Source organism: Sorex araneus, chromosome 1 (assembly GCF_027595985.1).
Source record: "Sorex araneus isolate mSorAra2 chromosome 1, mSorAra2.pri, whole genome shotgun sequence".
NCBI classification, from domain to species: domain Eukaryota; kingdom Metazoa; phylum Chordata; class Mammalia; order Eulipotyphla; family Soricidae; genus Sorex; species Sorex araneus.
Window position 1 is genome coordinate 72098586 of NC_073302.1, and position 11657 is coordinate 72110242.

Below are 11657 nucleotides of genomic sequence, written 5' to 3' on the forward strand. Positions count from 1 at the left end.
CAGGTGACCCCATGTTCTACACTTGGGGTTATAACTGGTAGCCTTTCTGTGCCTGTGTTTTTTTCTCTCCCTCTTTTTCCCCATCAAAACTAATTTTCTAGGCCAAAGAGATAGGACAGTGACTAAGGCATTTTCCTTGCATGGGCCAACCTAGCTCAGTCATCAGCATCACATGTCATGCCCCCCAGCCACTACCAGAAGTGATCCCTAAGAACGGTTGAACATGGCCCCAAAACAAAATCAAAAACAAAAAAATAATTCCCTGTGCCCACCTGCTCAGGAATTAGTGACATCAATAATGAGCAGCACTATGTGTTACACAAGCTTTGTGGTCAAAGTGCATTTGCCTGGACTGAGATATACCAAATCGGAGTGGCAGACCGTCATCTGCTTGATAGTATGGATTGCGTGCAAACAGTAGGTGCCTACTGCCTGGCCTCCCTGAGACTCAAACTTCTTGTCTATAAAATGAAAATTGTGCCTGCTATACCACTTTCATCAAGTCATAGCAAAGATCAGACCTAGTGGGAGGGGTTGGACCAGAATGGGACTTGGGTGTGTATAGGGAAGAATCTGGTGCCTGGAGCCTCTCATACACTCAGGCCCAACTGGCAGCAAGGAGATGACGCAGGGCAGAAGGAGGAAGACAGTGATCCAGAAGGCTACTAGCAATTCCATTCCATTTGGGGTGAGCTCATATAGGCAGGACCTGGAAATAATTGGCTCCTGCTTACACTACTTAATTTTACTTGAGAAAAATAGTGGATGCATGAGATAGATAGATAGATAGATAGATAGATAGATAGATAGATAGATAGATAGATAGATAGATAGATAGATGGATGTTTAGGGCCACTCCTAGATGTACTCAGAGCTTTGCACTTAGCTCTGTGCTTGGGGAACCATATGTGATGCCGAGGATTGAAACTAGGTCAGCCTCATATAAGACAAGTGGCTTTACCTACTGTACTATCTCTCTGGTCTCATCAAATTTTTTTAAAGGTATTTGTAATTTTCTAATCTTTTTCAGAGATGTGACTGCATGCCAATGTGTCAAAAGCAACGAGTAGTGGCCTGTTTGCTCACATGCAAGTGTTTGAATAAGGTCGGGTACAGTGACTCTCCCTTAAAGAAAAGGCAAAGGAGTGGAGGGGACTCTGCAGTTGAGACACTGGGTTCATCACAGCAAGTTCTAAAAGCCTCGGCTTTATCAGGGAAGCCGTGTGTACTCCTCACACCCATCTAAGGTCTTGCTGTCACTTTTTTTTTTTTTTGCTTTTTGTGTCACTCCCAGAGATGCACAGGGGTTCCTCCTGGCTTTGCACTCAGGAATTTCTCCTGATGGTGCTCAGAAGACCATGTGGGATGCTGGGGATCAAACCCAGGTCGGCCCCAAGCAAGGCAAATGCCCTACCGCTGTACTATCGCTCCAGCCCTTGCTGTCACTTTTTTTTTTAAGTTTTTATTTTATTGAATCACCGTGAAAAAAAAATACAAAGAAAAAAATTTCAGGTTTAAGTCTCAGGGTGGTAGAACATGTGCACTGGTGAAGGAATGAGGGGTTAATCATTGCTGTCACTTTTTAAGGAACATTTAATCATATCACAAACACTAGTCTGTGACTCATGATCTAGACCGGTGTTTCCCATCCTTACTATATATGTGGCCCAACAACAGTTCATGGACCCAGGTGACAATCACAGAGCCAGACAACTCTCACTGTCCTGAGCTGCATTTCCCTCCTCCAAACCAGTACTTTATTCTTCTTCGTGAAGACAGTTCAAATGGGGGAGCACAATTTTGTAACTGCATCTCACAGTGATTCAACTTGAAAACTGAGTAAAAATTTTTTGGGGGAAAAAAAAGGGGGAAGCAGAAAGAATGTTCTGGTGTACCCAGCATGTTCCTTTTGATAGCCCAAAGCTCAGAACTCAGATTTCACAAGTTGGTGGATCCTTGTTACAGGCATTACAAAGCTTAAGAAATGAATATAAAATTATCCAGTTGCTGACTGTTGGAAAACTTGTAAGAGGATTATTAACTAAATTTAGAAAGAAGAGAGGACAGAATTTATTCCAACCTATAGCATGGTAGCCATCCATATACACACACTCCTGAAAACAACCATTTAGAAGGTAAAGGACACATTGATTCATTTGCTCTGTGATTTTACAAAGTAACAGGATTCAGTTTGCTGAACCCTAAATAACAGGCTAAAGGCTGTATAAATAAATTTTATGTGTTGCTGAGGGACATAACCCTATTTTGAGAAATTTGAACTAGGAATAATCTTTAGTCATACTTCTAATTTTCATTATGTTATTGCTACTGTTATAAATTATTTATAGCACATTCAAAAAGTATCTGACATTGTCTTGGGAACCTAGGTGGAGAGATTATGTGTACAAGCCTCTCCCTGCAGACTCACTATATTTAGAACCTTTTCTTAGTTAACAAATAGTTATTAAGTTCTTACATCTCTAAAGCCCTGGTTTAGGCCTTATAAAGGACACACAGATGAGAAATCCCAAGAAGCGACCTGTGTTTTAGAGGCGTTAACACGTGTATAAAATGAGCTGCAAGACAATATTGACTTTGACTTGGGCCTGTCTTTTAGGGGAGTTAATATGTGTATGAAATGAACTGCAAGGCAATAATAGACTTTGGCTTGAAAGAGGTAATAATGATATTAAGATTAGGACACTGGACTTGTGCGATAGCACAGCGGGTAGGGTGTTTGCCTTGTACGTGACGACCCGGGTTCAATTCCTCTGTTTCTCTCGGAGAGCCCAGCAAACTACTGAGAGTATCCCGCCCGCAGGGCAGAGCCTTTTAAGCTACCCGTGGCGTATTGGATATGCCAAAAACAGTAACAACAAGTCTCACAATGGAGAAATTGCTGGTGCCCCTCGAGCAAATTGATGAACAACAAGACAACAGTGCTACAATGCAAGATTAGGACACTAAAATTTTTATGATTTATAACGCTTTTTGAGGACTTGTTTCTGTGAGGGAGATATGAAGGTTATCCGCAAGTTGCAGAAACATGGATGGTGGTTCGGGTAAGCACGCACCTGCAAGAAACCACAGTGACAGTGGTACAGGCAGGAATGGAAGTCAGGTTGCCAGATCCAGAGCCAGACGTCAGCCCTGATCACTGCCAGCCCGAACAGCTTTGTGCGGCATTGTTTACTTTTAATCTACGTTAGTGACAACTTTGCACTGAGTCATTGTCACAGAATGCTTTGTCCTTTGGTAAAAAAAACTCTGACCCCATGATCTTTTGACCTTGGCCTCATAGTACCATTCTCTACCCGGCGGTTTTCAAACAGCTGGGCTTTCTTTAGACTCTTTTCATGCATTATTTAATGAAAAATAAAAATGAAGTGCCTCTAAATGAAGCCAGAGGAGGGGTGCAATCTTTCACAGGTAGTAGGGAAAGGGACTTTCCCCAGGGAAAGGGACTCCACCTGCCAATGAGGACGATCGCAAGGGAAACCTAATAGGAACTCTGAGCTCAGGACAGCCTCAGACTTGTCACTGAAAAATAGTGTTGACTTTCCCCCCCTGGCAAGGCTCCGTTGGGTTAACAGATGGATGGGTCTGCATTGGAGGAGGTCTTAGATTCTGTTTAAGGTTCTTGGGCAGAATGTGTGGCATCCTGAAGCCAAGAATGATTTTTTAATGTGGAAGATGACTTGCTTACCTGGTGGTTTTCAAAATCATGTGAGGAAGATGGGTCAAGTCAAAGGATGAGCCCCAGACCAGCCAGGTTGAAAAAAAAAATGATGGCTCCCAGCTTATAGGATCTGGTTACGTAAGAGCCTTTGAATGAATGCTGTATTCAAAGGAGACTGGTATGTATAACATAGAACTGAATTTCAACAAAGAAAGGCTTAGTCCACTTTGTTCTCCCAGCCACAATGGCAGAGCCTGACAAAGCCCAGCCCAAGGAGGGGAGGAGAATGGTGAAAGGGGCAGAGGCAGGCGCAGAGTCTGGGGACAATAGCTGCAGTTCAGAGGTGCTCTCCCTGCAATTCTGCTTAATGTCTTGGAGCCAAGGTAATTACATGATTTTCCAACAGTTCGATTGTCTACTGTTTGTCTAATATTTCAGCAGGAAAAACACAGAATTCAAGAAAGCAATTGATATTATTATATTAACAAGTATGTTCCCCCATCTCTAGCCTATTCACCATCGTCTCAAGTCAGATGGAAGGAAGGGCCATTCTCTTAACTCACCCCGGCATACTCAATACCTGGCCATCATCTGGAGAATGGGCTTCCTCTGTGTTGTTTATCATTCACATACCTGACAGCAGGTGTAAACTCTCAGATCCTTGTCCAACCAATTGGCATTACTTTTTATAGTGCCAGTTATATTTTGTAATTATCTGGAAAACTGATAGTTACTTAAATCAGTAGCTTTAAACCCATTTTCTACCTGTGGGCCAGTGAACATAGGTGAAATATTTTGCAGAACACTAAGGGAGAAATAAAAAACATGATTTAAAAGAAGAACATTATCATATGTCTATAAGTTTATAGAAACATATACTGTATTGTATGCTATTAATTGCTGCATAAAAAAATAATGTTCTCAGACTTAGAAACTTGAGATATGTGTGATTTCATACCATTTCTGAGGGCGGGTGATCTGGGAGCTGCCTAATTGCATGATTCCAGCCCAGTGTCTCACAAGACTGCAGTCAAACCGCTGTCATCAAAATCTTGGCCTGGCTAGGGGATCCACTTCCAGGAAGGCTCTGACTCTCACACACTCTATGGCAAAAAGAGTCAGTTCTTCTTCATGTGAACCTATCCATAGGGGATCTCTCCATAAGACCCATCATGACCTGACAGCTGGCTTATCCCCAGAGGGGCTGGGGGGAAGGGAAGAGGAGAGAGAGAGAGGAGAGAGAGAGAGAGAGAGAGAGATGGAGGGAGGGACGGAGGGAGGGAGGGAGGGAGACAGGAAGAGAAAGAGGAAAGGAAGGAGAGAGGGAGAGAGGGGGAGAGAGAGAGAAAACGAGGGGGAAGGAGGGAGAGGGGGAGAGAGAGAGGAAGAGAGGAGAGATCACTTCTGCTATTTCTGAGGATATAGGAGGAGCTAAGGGGTGGGAGGAGCTATGCAGGGTGGGAGGAGCTTTGCGAGGTAGGAGGAGCTATGCAGGGTGGGAGGAGCTTTGCGAGGTAGGAGGAGCTATGCAGGGTGAAAGTATTCCACTTGCCTTGTGATAACCTGGGATGATTTGTTGACTGGCTATTAATAACCATAGTAGGACATTTTGTTCAGAAGCATGTCTGATTATTAAGTTTCTATTGAAAGAGACATTTCAAAGTACAGAATCCCCTAAATTATACTACTCAAGAAATAGTTAAGTTATTTATTTAGCTCTTCCTGTGCATCAAGCGCTATGCTCAGTCCTGCACATGGACAACCTCAGGCAACCCTCACAATGATTCTACAGCCTGTCCTTGTAGCTGTCTTGTTTTACAGAAAGGGAACTAGAAACACAGAGAGTTTGAGTAACTTGCCCAGTGGCACAGAGCCAACAATCTGATTATGAATTCATACCTATGGGTGAAAGCAAATACTTCATTGCTAAGCATTATCAACTCTAATCGTAGTTTTGTGAAGAAAATCTCTAATTTGTATGCTTTGCAAGATCAAAACCATCACTACACACACATCATTTTGGATTTCTCTGCAGTCATGGAGTAAATGCCCTAAGACTCAAACTTGGAAGTCAGGTTCCTGGAACCCTTTATCATGATTGCAACAATAATGTTCACTCTGTTTTCTCTGCTCAAACGCCCTTCTCCCTTTGCCCCAATCCAGCCATGCGGCCTCCTTGGCTGGCCTCCTTGCCCTTCTTGGAACACCACAGGTCTGCTCCGGCCTTCCATCATTTGTGCCAGATGCTTCTTTTCTTTCCCCTGATCAGCATAATTCTTTTCTTTACTTCCTTTCCTCATATGTCACCTTCACAGAAAGACCTGTTGTCATTGCCCCTCCTCCCTCTACTCAGCCTCTTCTTCCTCCCTCTCTTCTCCTTTCCCGTAGGAAACATCATCTGTATGGAGTGTACTTATTTAGTATGTTTATGTTTTCCTTCTTAGCATGAAACAGAAGCTCCAACAAGCCAGAGATTTGGGTCAGTTTGGTCTACAGGCCTGTGATATTCACAAAAAGTACCAAGCAGTCACACAATGTCTGGAACATAATATACACTGAACAGTAGTATGTGCCAGATAACAATGAAACAACAATAGTGAACTTATAGCGTACTGGTTAGAGAGCCAGGGGCCTGGCTCATGGTAGAGAGCCTGTGTTGCTTATGAAAGGCCAAGTTTGTTCTCCATCGCAGGTATAGTTCCCAACACCATGTGAACAACACCATGTGAACGGTGAGTGTGCAATCACTCTGTACAATCTTCAGTGTACCACACCAAGTGGTGAGCAAAGTCTCCAGGAAAGCATTGCTCAGGTATCAACCACCACTGCCACAAAGAGAAGGGAAGTGTGTGTTTGTGTGTGTGTGTGTGTGTGTGTGTGTGTGTGTGAATAGGGGGAGTATGTAGGTCATATCAGAGTAGGTCAGTTGAATGTGATTGTCAACTTGTTTTTCAACCTTATCTCTTTAATTCTGGCACTAAGTTTTTTGAATGTCCTTCAAAGAATTGTTTTCTTTTTATGAATAATATACATTTGTTGCCATGTGTGCTTAGTTGTTTTATTATTTGGGTTTTTTCGGAGGGAGGTTGTTTAGGAGGGTCACATCAGGCAGTGCTCCGGGTTGTTCCAGGTGTTCGGGGAAAGACCTCCCAGGTGTTGCTAAGGATTGAACCTGGCCTCATGCCAGCAAAGTCAGCACTGTGGCCTTTTGAATCTTCTCTCTGGTCTATGGGCTCAGTACTTTTGTGGCCATACTTGGTGATGCTCAGGATTTTCTCCTGGCTCTGTGTTCAGAAATCACTCCTGGTGGGATTCAGTAGTAGTTCCATTGCCTGTTCCTATGTCTCTCGGACCCTATAAAACCTGTACAAATATTTACCTTTGACATTGGAAAGAAACTTAACTAATGACATTTCATGACAACAAAAGAAACAGAATAACTTCCTTCCTCTATTTATTCTGGATAATCTATTAATATTTAGTACGGTTTTGTTCCTCCAGACATAGAAGTATTGTTTCATGAAAGGTCATTCAGTTTAACTTTGCCCAGGTCTACCTAGAGTTCTTAACTATAACCTTAGTTAGTTCACAATGGCGACTAATTGGTTGTGTGTTCAAAAAATGTATCACTGAGAATGATGTTTTCCTTCAAGTCAACTGAACATATAAACCATTTAATAAAGACGCACTCATATTAAATACTTTAGTGTTGGTCATTACACCTAAAATTGTGTACCTGTAAATCTCTTAGCAACCCTATGGGGAAGATACGAAGTCCAGATAATTTAAGTAATTCACTGAATCAGAATAGAGAGGCAAATCAAGATTATCTGTCTGATTCTCTCAAATCTGGGGCAGATTCAAGGTACAACTCTAGGGTTGTAAAGCAGCAGCCTCATCTGATTATCTACCTGTAAGCTGCAGCAACCAAATGTTATTTGGGACATAGCAGCCTGAAAAAGAGAATTGCTATTTTTTGAAACTCAAGTTTAATTAGATGTCTTGTATTTTTATTTGCCAAATCTGGTCAGTCTATGTAGAAAAAAACATGGAGCTTATTGAACTTAGTAGTTCTTAGCTAAAGGTGCGTGATAAAATGATCATGAAGGATTTTCCAAAGTATACATGCAGATTCTACCTCATATGGCATGGCATGAGAATTTAGAGTGGATCTAGGAATAGAAAGGATCAAAAAGACTTATCTATTTGTTAAAAAATAAGTTTTATTTCATAAAATGTATGCATTCTATAATAATAAATATTTATCTAATATTGTTAAAATCAATGTTTGTTCATAAAGTAGAAATTTATTGATATCACAGCTTGCAAAACACTTTTTCTTGTTTCTTGGAAACACAGAAATTATTAAAAACAAAATTCTACCTTAGGAAATCTTTTCAGATGACTTTAAAACCCAGACCAATTAAGAAACAGTAAGTAGGGCTGGAGATAGTATGGGGGTTAATGCACTTGCCTGGCATGTGGCAATCTGGTTTCCTTCCCTAGCACCACCAGAGAGCACAGAGGCAGGAGTAAACTCTGTGCAAAGAGCCAGGAATTGTCCCTGAGTACTGCCAAGTATGACCCTCAATCCCCGAAGACCCCCCAAATAGTAGGTAGAGCACCCTCATTTTACAGATTGAGGAAACAGAGATCCTGAATGGAACTCTAATGATGCAGAGAAGCAACTATATAACCAGTCTTTTAAATCCAGCCCTCAGTCCAATGTTAAAAACAAACAAGCAAACAAACAAACACATCCTTTTCCTCACTGTATGATGTTTTTCAGAATATTCTTCTCTTACTACCCTGTCTTTTAGTATCCTAGAATTATAATCTTGGGTTTCCAGATAAGGTACCAAGAAGTACATCATTCTCAAAGTAATAACTTAATGATGCCTGAGGGTTTTACTGTAACACCAGCCCCCAAATTACAGGGGCCCACAGACTACACTAATAGGAACTCCTGAACCTGGATGAAGTGGGTCATTGTTGGTGCTTCACTTTTTTTTTTTTTTTGGCTTTTTGGATTACACCTGGCGATGCACAGGAGTTACTCCTGGCTTTGCACTTAGGAATTACTCCTAACTGCTCAGGGGACCATATGGGATGCTGAAGATCGAACCCGGGTCAGCCGTGTAAAAGGCAAATGCCCTACCCACCATACTATCTCTCCAGCCCCAGGTGCTTCACTCTTGTAAGAGATTCACAGTTCACCTAATATGTGAGGGGCAGTTATCATCTACCTGGATTTGTGCCTTCTTTCTAAATCCTATGGCTGAGAAAGGAGGTGCCATTTTAACTGACCTTTTGTTGAGGTAATGAGAGGTGCTCATGTATCCAGGTTCCGACAACTGATAAAGGGTAGAAACAGAGCTTTAACCAGGTTTTCCCTCTCCCTGCTGGGACAAAATCATCTATGGTTTATATAGATGAATAAATATATAATAAAAAGTTTAACTAATCCATTTTCTTCCTCTTCTATCATAGAATGTCTGCAAAGGTAGAAGCAACTTCTGGTTATTTATGAGGCACCAATCTCTCACCTACTTCTCTGCTCTTCTCTCTCCACAGATCAACCAGCATTTCTTTCAGATTCTATAAAATTGGACATTGTGGGGGAAAACCACTGCTTGCGGAGAAAAAATTCAGCCAGAATATGCACCAGTAACCCAGACACTAGGCCTCAGGGCACCCCATAACCTACAGGGGCTCATGGGGTAGAGAAACACATTGGCTCTGAGTCTGCGCAGGACGTCCCCTCCACGCTGAGTGTAAAATCAAGGAAACTATGGAAGAACAGACCTGGGAACTTGGGAAAGTAGGGGCTTGGATTCGATATGAAAGTTCATCAAATTTTCATTTCCTGTCAAATGTGTTGTTTTCTCTAGTCAGTTCCTCTGTCAGGGAGTGAAATTCCAAAAGAATTTAAAAAACAAAACCACCAGGGCAAGGAAGTAGCTTAAAGGGCTGGAGGGCATAGACTGTACGCCCAGAACTCCAGTCTGATCCCTGGCCCACAAGGAACTCTCAGTACCACTGCGGCGGGCCCTGGTGACCTCTAACATTGCTGGTCTAAATGACCAGGCCCAAGCACCAAACCGACAGGCCAACCCTACTGGGGTTTGGTTTCACTGGAAGTGTCCCTGCCCCTGCCCCTGGCACCTAAAACTGCTGGGGACTCACCCAAATATGAATGAATGAATGAATGAATGAATGAATGAATGAATGAATGAATGAATGAATCAGGAAGGAGCTTCTGATGGCTATGTCCCTCAGCTCTAGATACCAGGTCATCCTCTAGTGTGAGGAATCCCGAGTGGAGGGTTTGGAACTATGACTCCAGTGTCTGAAGCCAAACCGACCAACTTCACCAGAACAATTTACTCAGAATCCACCCTCAGTTCCTCTAGTCCCTGTAGCTAACACCCCTCCCCACTCCCAACCCACCCTCCCCCACCCAGCACACATCACAGTTTTCCAGCTATTTACATAGGCCTTTTGTTTTACTCTCCAGTGCTCTGATGATGATCAGTGATCATCAATGATCAATTTGAACAATGATTTGCTCTTGAAACAAAATTCTGAGTCTGCCAGGACCCAAGTCAGTCTTGAGTGCTCACACAAACTCTGCATGTTAAACAAATGTGTTTAAGGTTCTTGCAAGAGTTGCCTCTTAATCTTCTATCAATGCCTATAATCCCTTCCTACCCCAACCCTCAACCCTCCTAAGTTCTACCACTGACTTTCCTAGAGGACCATGAAAAAAATCCTTCCACATTAAAAGCAACAAAGCTCATTCATCTGATAATCCTGTGCAACCTCGTGGTTTAGGGCAGGATCAAGCAAGACCACATACATGAGCATGTTAAAAAATAGAACTTGCTACATTCATTTAATATTTCAGCGCTGTGGGGAACTTTATGTCTCGTGCAATTTCAAGGACTTGGAGAAACAGATTTATATACTTTTCCCTTGTGATTATTTTGTTTTTAAATAGGTGGCTAAATTCCAGTCTTTTTTTTTTCAGTTGGCTGAGAAGATGTAAAAATTCACATTAACTTGCAATACAAAGCATCAGTGACTATTTTATTATATATCAGCAAAACAATCAAATGACTATTTTATTAAATATCAGGAAAAACAATGAGAAACTTGCCTAAGTTTTCATCCCTAGAAGGTATTAAAACAAGACTTTTGACCTTATTAGTCCTTAGTTACACTCTGCATTGCACAGAACATAATTGTAGAAGCACAAAAGTTACAGCACTGTAAAATCACCTAAATAACAAGTATTTTCTGTTGCTAAAGAACCTATTGAATACAGAAAAAATATGAGATTTTTTAGCTTTTTTTTTTAACTTTGTAATGAATATGGGCTGAAGTGGTAGCATAGCAGTAGGGAGTTCGCCTTTCACACAGCCAATATGTGTTCGATTCCTCCTCCCTCTCGGAGAGCCCGGCAAGGTACTGAGAGTATCACGCCCGCATCGCGCCTGCAAAATAGAGCCTGGCAAGCTACCCGTGGCATATTCTATATGCCAAAAACAGTAACAATAAGTCTCACAATGAGAGTTGTTACTGGTGCCCTCTGGAACAATACAAGTTTAGAAAAGGGCAATGCCTCCGTAAGAGTGACCAATGGTACTGCTTAGAAACTGATGTTTTGTTCATTTTCATTTGAGAGGCCACTCAGAGCACTGGTTAATAGTGGGGCCTTTACAGCCACTATCCCTGCATCCATATGCTGCCCTGCAACTCAGATATGGTTCTTAACCTGTTTAGACCTCAGTATGCTCATCTGTTAAATGGGAATAGTAACATTCCTGTTTTAGGAACTACCCATAAGATACTTACTACCCATAGAGTTATTGTGAAGATTATTGACTTGATAATTATGAACTACTCAAAATATGGTATGGCACACATTAAACATCTTAAAAAATGGTGAGGATGATGGTGAGGATGGAGGAGGAAA